The following is an 18,690-nucleotide window of genomic DNA, read 5'->3' as shown; positions in this document are numbered from 1 at the left end:
TTTAAGAAGGTATCTTACCTTGTGGGTATTATAATCATCATAAGTGCAGAAAGGCATAGTCCTTGTAAGTCACAAAATGTCATAACTTCAAACACATAAATAACATTTAAAGAGTACAAATGAACTATCAAAGAACATAACTGTATCTGTAGTGAGAGTTGTTTATTATCTTACTAGTTATCAGATCGAGGGTTTCTGTGTAACACTTAAAAATGTGCATTCAAGATTTTATATTCAGGATATATATATATATATATATATATATATATATATATATATATATATATATATACACACACACACACACACACACACACACACACACACACACACACACACACACACACACACACACTCATATAAAACACATGGAAAAGATAGATAAGCTGTGGGAGTTTTGTAGCACAGGAGTTTGGAACGCGGATCAAAAACTACACAGTACACCTAGGAATTTGTGACTTCAACAGTCTGATCATTGGCAATTCTTAGCAATACCCTGGTAATAAAATGTAAGCATTTCAATTGTTAATAGGGTAAGTGAACTGCTACATCTTTGATCTTTTTCAGCCAAACCTGTGCAAAAGAATAAGGACAAATGTAATAAATATAGATGTTTTAGTTTATCCAACCAACCAATATATTTTCAGGAAGACACAAGACTACCTAGTGGCAAAGAGTCAAAGGTTGGCAGGTTTGAATCCCAGACTCATATGGCAAGCAGCTTAGGCACTGAGTCACAATGTTCATGTCTAAACAGATACTTTAACCAACAGTCGTGCTCTCTTTAACACCATTGCTCTCTTGAGTCAATGCAGTGGCCCAGGCTTAACACGGTCAGAGTTCTGTTGCTATCAGAATGTTTTGCATCGATTTTTTTCTTTTATTATGCCTGATTATACTCAACATAGCTTTTGCTAATACTAGGTATCACACTCAACACCTCAAATCTGTTTTTCAATCCCTGCTAAGAGTGGAAATAACTGTGCTTTTTTGCAAGTATTGTTTCCTTAGCTATAAATCCCTATTGCTCATTTCAAGAAAGATAAGCATCTATGGAACTCCGTGCATGAGAAGGACGTTACCATTTCAGCATTCACATGCCATTATTGTGCCATTACTACCCCAACAGGAAATACCCCTTAAATAGGAGTAAAGAGGCAACATGTGGTTAACTGACAGATTCTGCCCCTCCTCTGTTAAGTTCTGTACATTAGTAGAAAATATGCATCCATATTCCACTCACTAAACAGTCATGGGCTGTCCCTGACAGGATGGGGAGTATTTAGAACCCCTACCTTACAGGTGCAGGGTTCAGTCCTGATGTCTGATCATTGGTCAATGTAGATGTTAAGTTTGCAGGTTCTCTCTTGTGCCTGAGTGGGTGGGCTCTGGTTACTAAAGTTTTCTACCACTCTGAAAAGCATGCTGGTTGAATGGTTACTCTAAGCTGTTCATGAATATTGCATTTATTCTTCTCCTTGTGATGCAAGTTTGGACTAAAAATAATATTAGATAAATCATTCCCTTTAGTCTATTAACATATAAATGCACTAAAACACTAAAGACTCTGCACTGTCAGTCCTATAACAGGTAGATTTACTGCTGCTTCAATGCTGTCCACTTATTTCAAATACATATAACTTATTATAGCTGTTTGACATAGTATAAGCAAGTACAGTGATGTAGAGAGGAAAACAGAAAATTTCATAAACTTTGAAAGCTGAAACATATAATTTATATTTGTCTGCTTTTGAATAAAATACATATTTAGCTCTGCAAGTTGGCAGTAACAATTGCATGTATGCAGAAAATATACAAAGCTTATTTTAAAATGACTGGAATAGCCAGCATCTACTCACCAAAGAATATATTGTAGTATTATGCCTTGGCAATAAACCACTGAAACATAGTTGTCATGCTTTTCCTTTTTTTAACTTCATCGCCATGGGCTTGAGTGAACATAACTTTGTGGAGAGACAGCAAATTAAAAGGTAAGGATGTGAAAACCATAAGCTTCATTGCACACGTTCTTCTCACCAGCCCTGAAGCTCTGTATTCTTGAATGACTGCCTGTTTCACTCGGTTGGATGGTTATTCAGCCCATGTAATTAAAAGCATGGTAGGTAATAGTTTTTTTTTTACTCTGAATGTAATAAAAAATTAGTTTGATATTATGAGCTAAATATATTCAGCCAGGAAGAGAGGACAGAACAGGGACACAATGACGAGTTGCATATAACTCGTGGAGAATTTCATAGAACCTGAGGGGACATATTTATTTATTTAGTTAATAGTCTGGTGAATTGGTGAATATGTGATTCCTCTGAAACAATTCTGACCCTTTAATGTGGAAAACATTTATATATGTAAGCAGATAGTTAAAGAAGGTAGAAACTGTTAGCAAGAAGTTATATGCCATAAATAAGCATCACTCTGAGAAAATCTCATTTCTGACAGGATTAAACTGCCATTTAGTACTAATTTCAGATGAAATAAGGCAGAGAATGTGGGAAAGAGCAGAATGACAAATGACATGGGGAAGAAAAATCAAACCATTAGTAAAATAAATCCATAGTAATTAAAATTAGTACTACAATAATGTATGCAGTAAGTCTACACTTAGAATACTCTAATTAATGTAAAGCATTACTTCTACAGAACAATATCAAGATACAGAATACATATTCTACCACAATGAGTATGCATCTGTATAGAGTAGTAGGGTTTTGTGATAAAATTAAATCAGCCCTGATTAAAAGGTTCTGAAGAAAAGAGGTTGTGATCAACTTAATAAGCTGTATGAAGTGATAATTTATATAACAGGGATATCTCGTCAATCAGGATAGTGTAAGTAGTCCTTTATTGGCAGAAACGAATAATTTCTGTGCAGGTTTTACCCGTTTATACAAAATGATTGCTACTGAAGATCCACTAATCCACATTAAAGAAAATATATATAGGCATTCTTCATATGAGATGCCAGGATGTCAACGCTGGCAATCATGCAGGACAAGGGTATGAATTACATGCCTTGGTTTGTAGTTAGACATTATCCTGAGTGTTAAATGGTAAACTAGAGATAGCAAAAACCTAATCTAGCTTGTATCAATCCTGTGATTGGAGAAAATGATGACTGCACTGGACATATCACAGACAAAGTAAAAATGCTGTGCCTGGACAGTGCTGTATTAAATATGGTTTTAACAGGTGGGGAAAGCAGCTTCATGTCTACAGTTTCCTGAATGAAAAATACCTTTTGTATATATGCTGACTGCAGATGGTATTATATGAAGAATGCAGTGGTCTGGATGCTGAACAGATTAGTGACACCCGATATTTAATATAAATACTGCATAGCTGTTCGGAAATGTGGAGTTGGGGTTTTGGAAAATATGTGTATCTGTTTAGTTAACCTTTAATAGCATATCTGAGGTAACGTTACTGGCCATCTAAACAGAGGAGAATGGCAAAGAGCAACGTGGCATGAGATCATAAGGTGCGTGGCGCTGTTACACAGATGATGTGGTTTTCCTCCTATTTTGTGTGACAATATCATGTCTATAACTTTGGAGGCCATTGTGAAGAAAGGAAGTTATTGTGGTTCAGAATGCACAGTGCTGTGTTATCAAATGGAAATGTGAATGGAGAAGCTAGCCTGTGAATAAAGAGTTGTATTGTAAAAGAGAAAAGACTAAGGGGCATATAATTTAGATACATCGAATTGTTTGGTAGGGAGAAGACGGAGAGGAATAACCATCATAAAACATGAAGGATGGTGGAGAGGAGACATTGGTGTCAGCTGGAATGTAATTGGTTCATACCTGATCAGAGGAAATAGTACTTCACTTGGAGAGTGGTAAAACCATGAAATTTGTTTTCTACAGCAGTACTGCAGTATACATCATCAGACGGCTTCAGAAATTCTTGGGGCACAGAAAGAGGACGATAGAAGCAAAATCTGCATGGGCAGTCTTCTGTCACCAATTCTGAAGCTTTGTATACATAAAGATTGCTGGGTCTATAAAAAGGGAACTCTGAGATGATCTCTCTTTCCTTTCTTGTGAATGGCTTTGTTAGCTTTGTAGTTCAGATTGAAGTTTATGTTATGATGGGCATCAGAAATATAGTTTGCCATTGTTTAAGATATAAACAGTATACATCTACATCTCATTCTGCAAATTAAAAAAAATAAACAGTGGTAATAAAGAAAACGAAACATAAAAAAAAACAATGCTACTTAGCTATAAATGACTTGAAATACCTTCTCTTGGCTTACTTTGCCTCAAAGTCAAAAATATGTGCTTTAGACAAGGGAGGTATTTAACTCTTTGGTCACCATAAGTCTAGGTAATGCTATTTCCTGCCTTTGACATGTTTTTTATATTGGTCTGTGCTGCTTTAAATACACTAGAATTTCTAGAATTGTCTCCCAAGATGATTGTGATATAACGGCTGTCACAGAGTAAGATCTCAGATATTTAAAAATCCATTTTCTCATCCATCTAAAATGTAGTAAGAAGTCATTTGTAAGACAAATTAAAGCTGCTTCAAATGCGCAAAATGGATTGTGTAATGGGCAACTGACTGTCTTCCAGAGAAGATGGTATTCCAGCAGGGCAAATCAGTATCATAAAAGGAGAGTTTCTCTGTAGCATGTTGGTAAAGGGATACCTCTTACAGATCACTGGTAAGCAGTCTTTGAATCTGCTATGAGAAACCAGTTCTGATAAATTTCCTTTTTTTCTTTCATAAATACTAACTGGATACACAATAAAACAATTGATTTATTTGTATTTGTTGCTAACTGAATTTCAGTTAGCAGCGTTTCCCTTTTATTGTTATCTGACAGTTTGATCATCCATTTGTTCTCACATATAGAGGTTGAGATCAGATTGTGGTGAGGCCATCACCCAGGCAGCCATCATGTGTTTTTTTTGCTGAGCTAACTCCCCGTCTCTTGCAACCATGACATGAGCACCTCCAAACAGGGCCCTCAGTGCCTTTCCCCCTGATACTTGGACTTGCTTGGGTGCATGTTGTAATGTGGTAGCTACAGTGTTAATGCACTATGAGGTAGATCACTATATATGTCTTCATGTGACAGATCTAAACCCTTTAATGCATGTTTTCCAACATCTGCATGGGATTAGCACAGGACATGTCTTTCCCATTTTTTTCCTTGAGTGCATATGGTAGCAATCAGTCTTGGGGCATGTGGTCATTTTCCCCAATTTCATCCATCTATGCCACCAAGCAAAAATGACAGCTGATAATGAAGACATAGTCAATACAGCATTACATTTCTCTTTACCTTTAATATTTCTGTAAATAAGCCTCTATTTTTTTCATTATCCCTTTATCCCTGTTTTCCATGCAAGGAATGAATGTACCTCTCCTGAGCTACAGAAATCCGCAAGAGTGTTTTTGCCTGTTATTTCAGTGAAGATTGTTCCAACACTGTACCACTCTTTCAAGTAATAAATAGTTTTCTGAGTACTGTCCCTCTTCTTAATGTATTTATTGTGTTTTTGTAATATTTTCTTTATTTATATTATTCTACTGTGTTTTATGTAACTCAGCAAATTCTCAATTTTTACATTTTCATGTCTGCTGTAGATGGAATTTCACATTTTCCTTATATGACCTGTGATGAAGTCTCTGCTCAGTTATGGCAGATTTGATTTAATAACAGCCAGTATGTCCACATCTTTCCAAAGTGGTAGCTTCAGAAAATAAGTCCTTTCCCATCATCGGGTGAACAAATGCAGAATTTTTAAATTGTTTTCATTTCAAAGTCTGCTGAAATCGCTATTACATCTCCAGTACAACTCTGGAGTTCCTCTCTGGTTTCATTCATTATGAGTTATCACAAGGTTCATAAAGTAATTCTGTTTCATAAATTTCATACTTTCAGACAGAACCCCATTGAACAAAAAGCAAACAATTTTTAACTAAAGAGTATAAAGCTGGTTCTGTTAGATAAGTCAGTATCCTCTGATATTTTGTCTTAAAGTTTGTGGAAAGGTTCTCAGCATGAAAGCTGGTATCACATCATTAAATCCCCACTGCATTGTTTTATGATAAGTTATAATGCAGATATTCAAACAATCACTTGCTGCAGGCTGCTTATCATAAGTTATAAAGGTCTGTAAACAATGAACACTTCCTAAGTTCTAGTGGGGGTCACTAAATCTTACTATAGGAATTAATAAGGTACTCATAGAATAACTTGGTCTAATGGATTACAATTTTACAAGTGCATCTTATTCAGTCCCCCTAAGATCGTCAACATCAGCTCTATACCGGAGATGCTTTGGTGGTATGCATTCATCAGAAAGTCACTAAAATGTTTAATAGCTTAGTAAAATATACATAACAGCAAATAATAAAGTTATTCTAACAGCATTTTTAGTTTCTTACCTAGGGAACTGGTAGGAAAAAAAAAGTTTCAGTCAGTCTAAAATGAGTGTTTCCAATTTATTTATTCATGTATGTATATATTTATTTATTAACTTATCTGTCAGGTAAATGAAGATGGACTCAGGGGATGATTTCAGTCATGACCTAGTTACCAAATATAAAATGAGTTTAACAAACGATCAATAAAGTATGACAGAAATAGTTGTTACAAAATTTTAAAAAAGAAAACTTGATTATTTAAGTGGCAGACAGACCTACTGCAAATAACAGAACATGATATACTAAGAAAGGACAAAAACTATTAGTTACAGAAATGGCAAAAGAATATTTAGTGCAACTGTAGTCCAAATAATATACCCTGAAGCAGACAGTATAACAACTACTCTGACCTATAAAACAATTAAGAAATCAAAGCAAATTAAGTAGTAATATTTAGTAGTAAAGATGCCTGGCAGAAACTTGACAGAACTATGCACATGCTATTAGTAATACTCAGTACAGAAATACTTCTACATTATGCAGAACAAGGCAGAAACTTAGAAAAATATTAATATACTTTGTGCTCTGCTTAATACATATTTTATCAGGTGATGCAATCCTAGGAGTACAAAATAGGTACAATGAAGAAGTATAGCCAAGGACAGGAGAGTGCAGAGCAGATAATATAGGCTACAGCTGCTATGCTCCTGCATTCACATTAATAATGCAGGTAGGATTTAAGATGTTTACAAAAGTACAGAGGAAACAAAAGGATAGTTGGATGGGAGATACATTCAGATCATCCTAAATTTGGAAAACACACTGTCAGCACAAAGTTGATAGTAAATAAGAGAGATGAAGGTGAAAACAGAGAAGCAGAACAAAAAGACCTGGAGAGGGTACATGATGTAATTTCTTGCATTGATCAATGTGGAATATCTTATAGTTGAATCTTGAAATTTGTAATCTCATTTTAAAGGAAACCGGAAGCCACTTTGCATACTTATTTTCAAAACAATGGTGTAACATTTCATAGGAAATACATGGTTATTTAGCAGAGGTCATGCTTGCCTTTTCAATTGCCAACCTTAGGCGCTGATACCTTTTCAAGGAGGGTGAGGTCTCTAAGTACCAGGGTATATTTAAGGGTACCCATCCAACTGTACAACTTGTGCTTGAAGGTCAGCTTGACATGAATGGAAGTGATGGAAGGCACTGGTTAGTAATAGTTGTATGTATTTCTTGGTGTAGGTTGAGCTTTCTTGTTCTAGTGCTGGCTGTGCCATTTGGCTTACTGAGAAAAAGGAGGTAATAATTAATACTATCCCTGAGGGTAAAGTAAGTGAGGCAGGGATCTTCTCCAAAGAGCCTATATGACACAAAGTAAAGGGACAGGAATTTAAGCCTCTTCTCTTAGCTATGATCCTTAAGGCTAGAGATCCTTTTTGTTTAGAAGCTCTCTGTTTTTTCAAGTTTTTTCATATGCCTAGCAAGACACATGCCAAAGGATGCACTTTGGTTCTACAAGCAATGGCATGACCAATATGGTCCTGCATTACTTGCAGTTTCTGAACATTTTCTGGCAAGTGATAGCAAGGGAAAATATGACTATTGGGGAAAGTATGCCTTTTTCAATATCTTTCTTACTCTTGTTTGTTTGAAGATAGGAGCTGAGGTCACAGAGGGAGAGTTCATTGATGAGAAATGAATGATCTGCTAGGCCAAAGGCTTTGGAAAGGCATAGTAAGATGGATACTATATAAAAGTTGTTTAGATGAGAAAGTATATAGTTGGAAAGAGCACATGCAAGAAAAAATGAATAAGATTAATGTGATGGGGGTAACATTATTAAAATGATGGCATATTTATCATTACCTTCTTTGGGAAAAAAATAAGCCATTCACGTCTTGTCTCATCACAGCTCAGTGTTTTTCTTGCTGTAAATAACCTGCAATATTTAGAAGTGATGAATCTCAATCATCAGAGGTGAAAGTTATTGAGATCTGATTATTTTGACAATAAAATGACACCCAGACAAATTGTCTACTTACTATAAACATTTGAATCATGCATCACATAAAAAATATGGTAATTGAAAGCTTCATATAAACGAGAGTAACTGCAGGAGACAAAAATAATTTTATTTTCGTAATAACTTCTTTATTGTCATTTTCTGAATTTTCCCATTGTTACTGGAAAAGGGAACAGGAACATGCATGTTATGTTTCAAAGAGCTGGCAAACCATCTGAAAAAATTTAAATATTAAGAGAAATGTAATAAGCACATTTCTAACATTTTTCTGGATGGGGTATGCATTATATCCCAAATAAATTATGCATATCTCTTTTCTTTTTTTTTCTTGCATCTTTTTTAAATAATGCACTTTCTACTAAAGTATGTACTCACTAATTTATTTTCAAGTTTGGGAATTCCAGATATGTACATAGCAGACGGTTTTCAAGACTCTACGTAAACAATGAAGTGCTATGGTTTGAGCTTCCTAGAATTTCCTTTTAGTCTGTGAACACACAGTATCAATTAACATCTCTAAGAAGCAATACAGGAGTGGATTTCTTTGTAATGCATGCCAAGTGCTTTTATAACAGATAACATACAAAGTATAACAAAAAAGTCTTGGTGTCAGTGAGCATTGCACATATTCACATTTGTTTTTTCAATGAAGATGTAAAGATCTTATTATCACTGGTAAAATATCATGCATTGTTTTTGGTCTTTCAAGCAAACCCAGTATTTGCTAAGAAATGCAAAGGGGCATAGTTTACTTTTTATCTGACTGATTTACAAAGTTAATCTACTTCTCAGTTTAATTTATCATTTTTATGTTATGCAGACTACTCACAGAAAAGAAAGCAGTCAGCACACCTTAGGATGTTACAAATAAGAAAGTGCTGAAGCATATTCTGAAATGGTTATATGTCATATCAGAGTTTATTTTATTTTTTTTTTCTTCTACTGTTGCTATCTGTTGAAATTAGAACCAACCTAGTCCAAATAACAGTAACTAGGGTCAAGCAGTGCACCCATCAAAATTGTTTATTAAACGCACATTGAGTTTTATTATGGAAAAGTCACAGAAATAATAGTAATGCATAAGCTGTCAACAGTATTGATATCAGTTTTTAAATGTGGCCTCTCAAAATACAAGTTTTAAAACGATAGAGGTAAATTAAAAAATAAACCTATATTCTCTAACAAACTCAAAAGAAGATGTGATTATTAGTTAAGTACAGAAAAAGACAACAGCCAAGCTAATTAAGAAGTTTAAATAGAAGTTTAAATGGGATATAACAGAAAAGTGATTTGGGGGCCATAATATTTTCTTTAGCTATAATGATAAGACAAAAAAAGGCTTAGGCACCAGCTGGCGTCTGTGATGATTGTTGAAAGGAAAGTACAGGTGGCTGGTGAGCTTGGAGAGCTACTAAATGATTGTAATTGTTTGGCAGTTACAATAGAAATGACAAGATGGCGCCATGTTGGGAAAGGAAGGTGGATCATGAAAGAAGTGAACAGCTATGGCATTCTGTATTCAAGAGGAAGTGAAAGAACTTGAAAGTCTTAGACAGACTGGAACAGTGGGACCAGATGGGCTGCCTTCAAGATCTCTGAAAGAAATTATAGTGATGCAAGCTGTACCACTGCTAAAACTGTTGCTCCCATAAATAGAAACAGGTGTTGTTTAATTAAGCTGGGAATTAGGTAAAATAATGACTGTAGTAGAGGTGGCCTGTTAAGAAACCTGCAAAGCATGAACAGTGAGTTTACTTTTAAATATTGGAGTTCTGTAGGTGATCACAGGTGAGAAGCAGCACGGATAACAAGAAGTGAGAATACAGCAAAGATATGCATTTAGTTAGTCACTAGACAAAGCTTTAACAATGCAACTGTGTACATGTAGAGTTTCTTGACTTTAGGAAGCCATTGGATTCTGTGCTATAGAAAAGACTGCTGTAGAAATTTAGAAAAAACATTTACTGAAATAAGGAACTGGAGAGGTAGCAGGAATAAAGTGGTGGGGTGGGAGTTATTAGAAATTTTTGCTGAATGCAATGCTGCATTGGAAAGTGCTGTACTTGTAACTTTTCACATAACTTTTAGCTGATGTTGTGGAGATGATATCATCCAAATAATGACAGAAAGACAAATTAAATGCTAACAATATGTATTGACTACTTTGCTTTAGGTGGACTACTCTACAAGTTTGTAGTTTTGCTGCTGGATATTCAGAGGGGAACTTAACAAGGAAGCAGTTTAGTGTCTCATGTCACTCATCCCCAGTATTTTGTTTTCTTCTTTAGAATTTATTTCAATCTTGGGGCAAAAATTAACAAATGACGTTATCTTACCTGTTAGACTTAAACTGGACTCAAATCCCTGATGTTGATCTCCCCAATTGCTGTTCCCCATAGGGTAGTGCAGTTTCTATCTGAACTATGGCATTGATTCCATTAATGTGGGTGTTAAAGGGGCACCAAAGCCTGTGATTACCTGGTCATGCTGTTCTGTGCTGCCTTTAATAGCACTAGACACAGATATATGGAGTTTAAATGGACCTTTAATTAAACTTATGAAATGGAAATGTGGTAAAAGGCAATTAATATTTCAACAGCTTCTCTTCAGTTTTGTACTTGGCGCATCAGGCACTAGCCATTCTCTGTATACACATTTCTTAAATTGACCAAATTGTATTATATAGCTTCACATACATATATGCATGATTGAAACTGTATGCACTTTTATCATCACAGGGGGCTTTTCTCTAATCTCTCACTGGGTATGCATTTATGAGATTAGCATGTATAGATAAACGGGTGTGGATAAAAGCACCTCCATATAGGGAGATGCAGGCAGCTTACAACTGCAAAAATGTTTTATTTTTTTCCTCAGTTTTGATGATCTGATGCTTCAATCAGTGTGTCTCATCCAGTTAAACCTTCAAGGAATATATACCTAAGGAAACAGTGAAAAATGTCAGAAGGAAGCAAGGGAGGAAGTGTGCCCCAAAGGTAAATATTTTGCTTTTGTGCTTGGGGAAGTTTTTTTTTTTTTCATTTTAACTTTTTGGATATGTATAATTTAACCCAGTTTGTAATATAACTATTTTGCAATAAATTTTCGTTTTTTTACATGCATTCTTCCACAGTGTTGTCCGGGCTATATTATATGGTTCCTTATGTTTTCTAAGTTTTGTCCCAGTTAATTATGTTATTGAGACTGACTGCATTGACAGTCTGCTTATCAGTGACACCAGCATTTAGGACAAGGATTTCAGAAAAAGAGAAATCAGAATAGAAGTAAGACAATTTACCAGTAGTTGTCTAAACAGCCACATCTTTATAAGTTACTATGGATGGATTTGCCATTATCAAATGTGCTCTGATTGAATGGTCAGTTTGTTAAAATTAGTCTGTGACCATCACAAGGTACTATGCAATTTAATAATTTAGGAAAAAGTCATGGCACTAAAAATAACATCTGAATTCTTCTTCTACAGGAGCTACAGGACATCTTTTACTCTTATTGCTATAGTGTTTGCCGAGTAAGAGTAATTGCCACAATAGTGTAAATTGCATTGTCCCACAGCATTCAGTGACTTTACAGTTGATTGCCTTACTCAGGGTGTGAGGCTACATGTGGTCTGTAGCAGGAGTTCTGCCACCAACGAAAACTGTTTCTTTATTTTATGCACCTGAAGTTCTTGGCCCCTTGGACAGTAAATATCCATTCACTATCAGCAAGGATATAAGACTCAGAGAACATGGCTACTCCTAAGTGTGAGCCATGTATATGATTATAATAAGGCCTCCATTAATAACCAGCATATTATGAGTTTAAGACACTGATGTTAAGAAATTGAGCTCAAGAGTGAAGCTTAAGAGGTGCATATTGGCATCCATGTAAAGAACTCATAATAGAGGGTTATGACTGGAGACCCAATCATAATTCTTTGTAGGACATGGAGAGTTATCTTATCTATGCACTACCTATTACAGAAAAAATAAAGTGTAGGAACATGAAACATTTTACTGGCTTTCAAAGTCAATAAAGCATTTAGTGAGCTCTGTCAAGCTTCTTTGCTTAAGAATTCTGGACAAATCCAAATGTAATTGGGGGGGGGTCAAAGTATCAAAGTCAGGGTTAGAGGTAAAAGAATTAAAGTCAGGAAGAATTTTTAATTAATACTGTAATTCTCTTAAAAAGTTAATAGAACAACAGGATTTGCATCAGTATGTATTTTCTGAAGAATTAAAGGTATGAAACTCTAATATCGGTCAATATGACTGACTACAATCCTCAGTTGTTTACAAGAAAATAAATAATTTTATTTGGGCAGGGCAAAAATATGCAGCAAAATCAGAGGTGTTGAGAATATCAACAATCAATCAATCTTCAAGAAAAATATTGATGAGTGGATGGGAAATAGGAAATACACCCTGGGGATCACTTGTGTGTCTCTGCTCGACAGTGACACAGGAAAATAACTTTCTTGGGTGGCGTAAGCCAGGGGACCTTGTTGGCTAGGCTTACATAGGCCCTTGGGCCAATAGCCTAGTACCTACCTATGTACCTATATTCAGGGATAGCTGAGAGGTACAGCAGACAGAAACAAAATAATTGTCTTGCAGAATGTAAAAGAGCTTTTAAAAACTGTTAGACACTTCATTCTGCCATACTTTTTGTATAAAGTGTGGCAGACTGAAATTCTAACAGCTTTTCAAAAGCTGTTTTATCTTCAGACACTTTTTTCCAGTTGTTGGTGTCTGCTGTTAGTCCTAAGTGCAAGATGTGACCTTAACCGTGTTTTTTATATATATCTTTGGTTTCTCACTGTGTTCATTTTCTTTTTTTTGGTGGTTTTCATTTTTGACCATATCATGATGGAAGGCAGGTTGTATCATGAAGTTGAGCTGAGTGGCATTTTGTTGCATTCTTTTCCAGGTTCTAGTGGTAAATTAATTACCAGATTAAAGGAAGTTAAGGATTTTCTCCCTACATTGGCAAGGAATTGCTGTGAAGTGAATAACAATATAAATTAAATGACCCATTTGCTTGCCTGTCTGATCTTTTCAGTGTGAATGGCAATTATGGAAGTTATGGTAGAAGAGATATAGATTCAACTCCCTATGTCCTGAACATCATTACATGTTTGGAAAAGAAAGTTACAAAATATAAATCTCTGCTGTGTGGTAATGTTTTCTCTGAACACTGAATTAAGAGGAAACAGTTCCCAGAGGGGCTATGTTTGTACTGGTTTTCTAGCAATACTATGAAGGACAGCACCTTGCATGAAGAACTGTGTTCCTTTTTTGATAAAGTGGGCTTTGATTTAATGAGAATTTTATTCAAGTTTAATGAACAATCTTTAAAAACATTGGAGAACAGGCCAGGTGAATTAGATGACCAGATTTGAAAAGATAAAACTTACTATGCTTATAAGACTTAGTTCTAAGCAGTTTCTGTAACTTCTCAACACGTACATGCTATAATTGCGACTAGGAAAATGAAAAAGATTGACAAGGATTGTAAGGTTTACACAGATGGTACAGCATATCCCAAGCCTGAATCCAATGAGAGCAAATCTGCCAGTAGTGAATCCTTTGTTGTTAATGGTGGCATAGATTCATAACAAACTTTTTTATCCATAACAACTGTAAGTCAAGAACCACAGAGGTCAGCTCATATAGCAGCGAAACAGATTGGGGGAGATATCTCAAAGATTCATTCATATGTATAGAACAAGCTGATTCTGCATGAGCTGAGAACTTACAGTGAGGTGATGAAGAATGGGGATTTTATATTGACAGGGGGTTCAGACAGAGGGAGAGGGACTAAGAACAGGGACAGACCTTTATGGTCTACAGGCAAAAAACATTGGTAACTTTTCATACTGAAGACAATACTATAAAACAGTATTTATAAAGCAGTCAATTTAAGGGGCGAGTGATAGAAACTGTTACAGATTTTAAATGTTAAGTTCATAAGTTGAATTTGAAATGTATGTTATTAGAAGTAAGTTTCTGCTTAAAAAAAAAATATCACTTTTAATCCGCCTTTATTGTCCACTATGGGTGCATTTAAATGACTTGTGAAAATCAATTTAGGAGTATGTTAGGGTAATCTCCCTGATATAAGTTTATAATTTAAGTCATGGAGAAAGAAATCTTTTGATTAAACTGAAAAATATGAGAGACCTTATATTTATAAAAGATGACAAACCAGAAATTTGGTAGTTATGTATGTATACAACTGTGAATAATAATATAATTAATGACATTTTGAATAATACATTACTTTATGAGAAAGTTCCACAAACTGAAGTAAATACTTATCAGTTTACTGATATGGTATTATTAGATTTGTTACATAGCAGTAGTATTTATAGCGACAGTTTTGAATACTTGGTAAATGATGCACCTAGGATGGCAATTTTTGGATCCCTAAAAGGTGGTTGATCCACCATTTAGACCTATTATTTCTGGTGAGGGATCTAGATTTAAAGTTAAATACAGTTACATAAAAAGCATCATCTTACAATAGAGATTCCAGGGATTTTTTGAAAAAATCTCAATGAATTTGTGACAAAAGACGATTTGGTTAATCCGGTTTTAATCGCACCTGATGTTGTTGCTGCACTTTACATCACTGTACCACAAAATAATGAAGTAGAGATCATTAGAATGCTTTAACTAGCAAAACAGATTTCAGCAATGGTGATATTAATACTATATCACTTTGCTTGAATTAGTTTTAGAAAATATATATATTTTTGATTTTAACAGTTCCTGTTTTCAAATAGTTGAATGGAATAGCACCTATATTTGCTAATTTAGTGATGAATGAATGGGAACCTACATCCCTCATACTTTGGAAATGTTTAAACAATTAAAATGTTATGCTCATTTTAATGATGATTTATTTATTGTAGGAGGTATGACTGATGAATAATATAATAAGTTTGTTGATAAGGTTAACAATGGTATAGATTTTTAACATTCATATTTAATTGTGATAGAAGTAATATTATATTTTTAGATGTAGAGGTTTATAGGAATATACTGCAAAGAGTTTTATTTCCAAAGTATATAGGAAGCCATCTCTGAGGTATTGCCAGCTATGCCAGGAGAAGTAGGGCAGTGGATGTATAACATATGCCAGCACAACTAGCTGGAATTTTCTAAAGAATTATATGTCATTTGTACATTAACCTGATTTGTAAAGCTGCTTGTGTTAAAAATGTACCAAACAGTGGGTCCTGCTGGACTGAAAAGAAATGCACCTGTGTATCAGACTGTATTGTAACTATTGAAATGAATATATTGTACCAGAGGATACTCGAAGAGAAGAGGTTAATCTCAGTCCAGCTAACTTTAAAAAAATAGTCTGAAATTAAATTACCTGGTTTAGGCCATAAAGATTGTATCTTATAGTTCTGATTGCAGTCAGAGACTAAATGTCTGTGAAAAACAAGACTATTGTTACCCTCAAATCATAAAAGCTTATTGAAATGGTTTTCTGGCTTCCAGATGCTATAACACATTTTAGCAATGGTCTATGCATGTGAATGGTATATATATATATATATATATATATATATATATATATATATATATATATATATATATATATATATATATATATATATATATATATATATATATATATATATATGAGAAATTCTGGCTCAGTTTCTAGTAAAGGGGGGGAGGGGGTAGTGTGGGAACCAGAAGTCAAGTGACCAGATGCATCTGGTGTGATTCTGTATTCAAGCACTGAAATTATGTTTTAATACTAGATGGCACAGAAGTCTCAGGGCAGTCTATTTGAGAAACCTGCCAAGAGGGAAGACCACTCAACCACTTCAACTTACCTTGCTCTAGTAATTGAACTAGGAAACAGTAATTCTTTAGAACAGTCAGGAAAATGTAGCAAATTAGTACAGTATTGATTTTCTGTGTCTGTTTGGACCTTTCAATCTGTGTTATTTTTAATATTTCCTGTGACTGAGACTCTGGTGTTTATTGTAAATAGATAGTTGGTATTTTCATGTTCTTTTATTATTTATTATTAAATATATTCAAACTTTGCATTGTGGCTAGTCTTTTAGAGAATATTTTAATTTGGAGAGTACTTATATTTATTTGGTGACACTGTGGCCACTCCTGAAAGCCTTGCTGCATTGGTCAAACACTACCATTTGTATTAGTATTAATTTTACTCAATATAATTGGGTACTCTTGTAAGAACCTTAAAGTAGCTGGCTGGTGGCAGTGAATCTACCTTATAGTCTGAATGTAGTCTGTAGAATGACATGCATCCACGCATTTCAGAAGTGAGAGAGACTGAAAGCAGGAGCTTTCAAAATGGAGCTGTATCAAATGGACGTACACAGGGTTTTAACAACGAAATTCCACAACTTCTGGAGTGGTTACAGGCTGGACTATCCTTCAGCACTAACACTGGACACAGTGTTCCTTCTATAGAAGGTAAGCTAAATGAATTTGTTTCGAAATTATCATGCTGCAAGAAATTACAGCTTGATAAAGCTTACCTGAGGGAATGTACAAGGCTTAAAGTCATTCCCAAGGGTTTAAGAGTTTGGTGTTTTCCTACCAGATTAGAGCACAATTCAGCTCTTCACTTGGATTTGCTAAAACTTTTTGATAAGTGTGGGCTTGAACTTCTTGAGCTATTAATCAAATATAACACCAGTGATATAGAAATGTTGTGTAAAGAGCTCACTATTTTAGATAAAGCTATCCGTGAAGACAGAGAGTACAATGCTATGAGGTTTGAACATTATAGAATATATACCAGCATAGACCAGCACATAAATAAATTAAAGGTTGAAAAATTAAGTAAAATAGATAGGGATGAAAATGACTATGCAAAGGGCACGGCCTATCCAAAACCCCCTGGCACTTACAAAAGGTTTAAAAGTGCTGTCATGAAGACAAGAAATCCTCCACCCATTCCCTCTAACTCTTTGGAAAACAACGAACCCATGTTTGAAAGAACTGAAGATGTGGTTTTGAAGTATGACAAAGAGTACCCTGAGCTTTGGATGAGTGAGAGGATTAAAAATGCAGTTTGCTACAACAACAGACAACAACCCCAGGTGGGGTTTCAAGCCTTGGGGTTTCAATGGGCCCGACCGAAGAACAAAAATTGGAGGACTTGTGTATTTCACTAGACTGTTTTTGTGATAATGATACTTGTACTGAGCTTTCTGTTTATGGCTTTTCAGAAATAAGTAATGATTTAGAACAGAGTGAAAATACTTATACTGTGGTCTTTAACCATCAAAAAGATTTTGCAGTTTATAACTATTCCAGTTTATGCATAGATGAGACTACAGCTGATACTTTTGAAAGGAGTGACCTTTGTTCCTACTAGAAAGTTTAATGTCATTGACACAATACTTGATTTCAAAATGTACTTAAGAAAGTTGAATTTGGGTTTATTGTATGAGACTAATTCATATACCAACACATGCAGTGATAACATCTTTAAAATCAGATCTACCTACAACCCCCCTCTGCATCCTAAGCTTGCAATATATGAAAAATTGTGTGAGCTAGACCTATATAATTTAAGCAAGAGCAATTATAGGACAGCCCACAATCTGGCTAATATTAACCAGGAAGAACGTGCTAGTCTGTTAGTTTTGCAAAAGCAGGATGTGAGAGTCATGGAACCTGACAAGGGGGGAGGTGTGGTAGTTATGGATTTTTCTGCATACACTGCTAAGATGCTGAGTATCCTTGATACTAAGAATTATAAGGAGGTTTCTCTCAGCGAATTAAATACTGCATATAAAAAGATTTATGGTCAACTAACAGATATATTTTTTGAGAGAAGAATGGATATGTCTTTGTATAACTATCTAAACATTATCACCCCAAGAGTTCCAGTGTTCTTTGGCATCCCCAAAATCCACAAGGGTCTCTCAGGTCCTCCCATGAGACCCTTAGTGGATGGAAGGGATTCCATTACCATGGCCTGTGCCCAATACTTAGACCAATAACTCAAGAAAATATTACAAAAAGAAACCCAAATATGCAAAGATTCCTGGACCTTTCTGGAACAGAGTAATAGAACTGAATACAATGTGAATGACATACTGGTTACAATAGATGTCAAAGATGTGTATGCTGTCATCCCACAAACCATCGGCCTAGAATGGGTTGGTAATGTTACTTGAATACAAAGTGGATCAGGAGAAAATAAATTTAATTTTAGAATTGTTGGAGATTGTTTTAACCAACAAT

Source organism: Protopterus annectens, chromosome 14.part0 (assembly GCF_019279795.1).
Source record: "Protopterus annectens isolate FY-2018-M chromosome 14.part0, PAN1.0, whole genome shotgun sequence".
Lineage (NCBI taxonomy): Eukaryota > Metazoa > Chordata > Ceratodontiformes > Protopteridae > Protopterus > Protopterus annectens.
The sequence above is the reverse complement of the archived record's forward strand: the minus strand, read 5'-3'. Positions refer to the sequence as shown.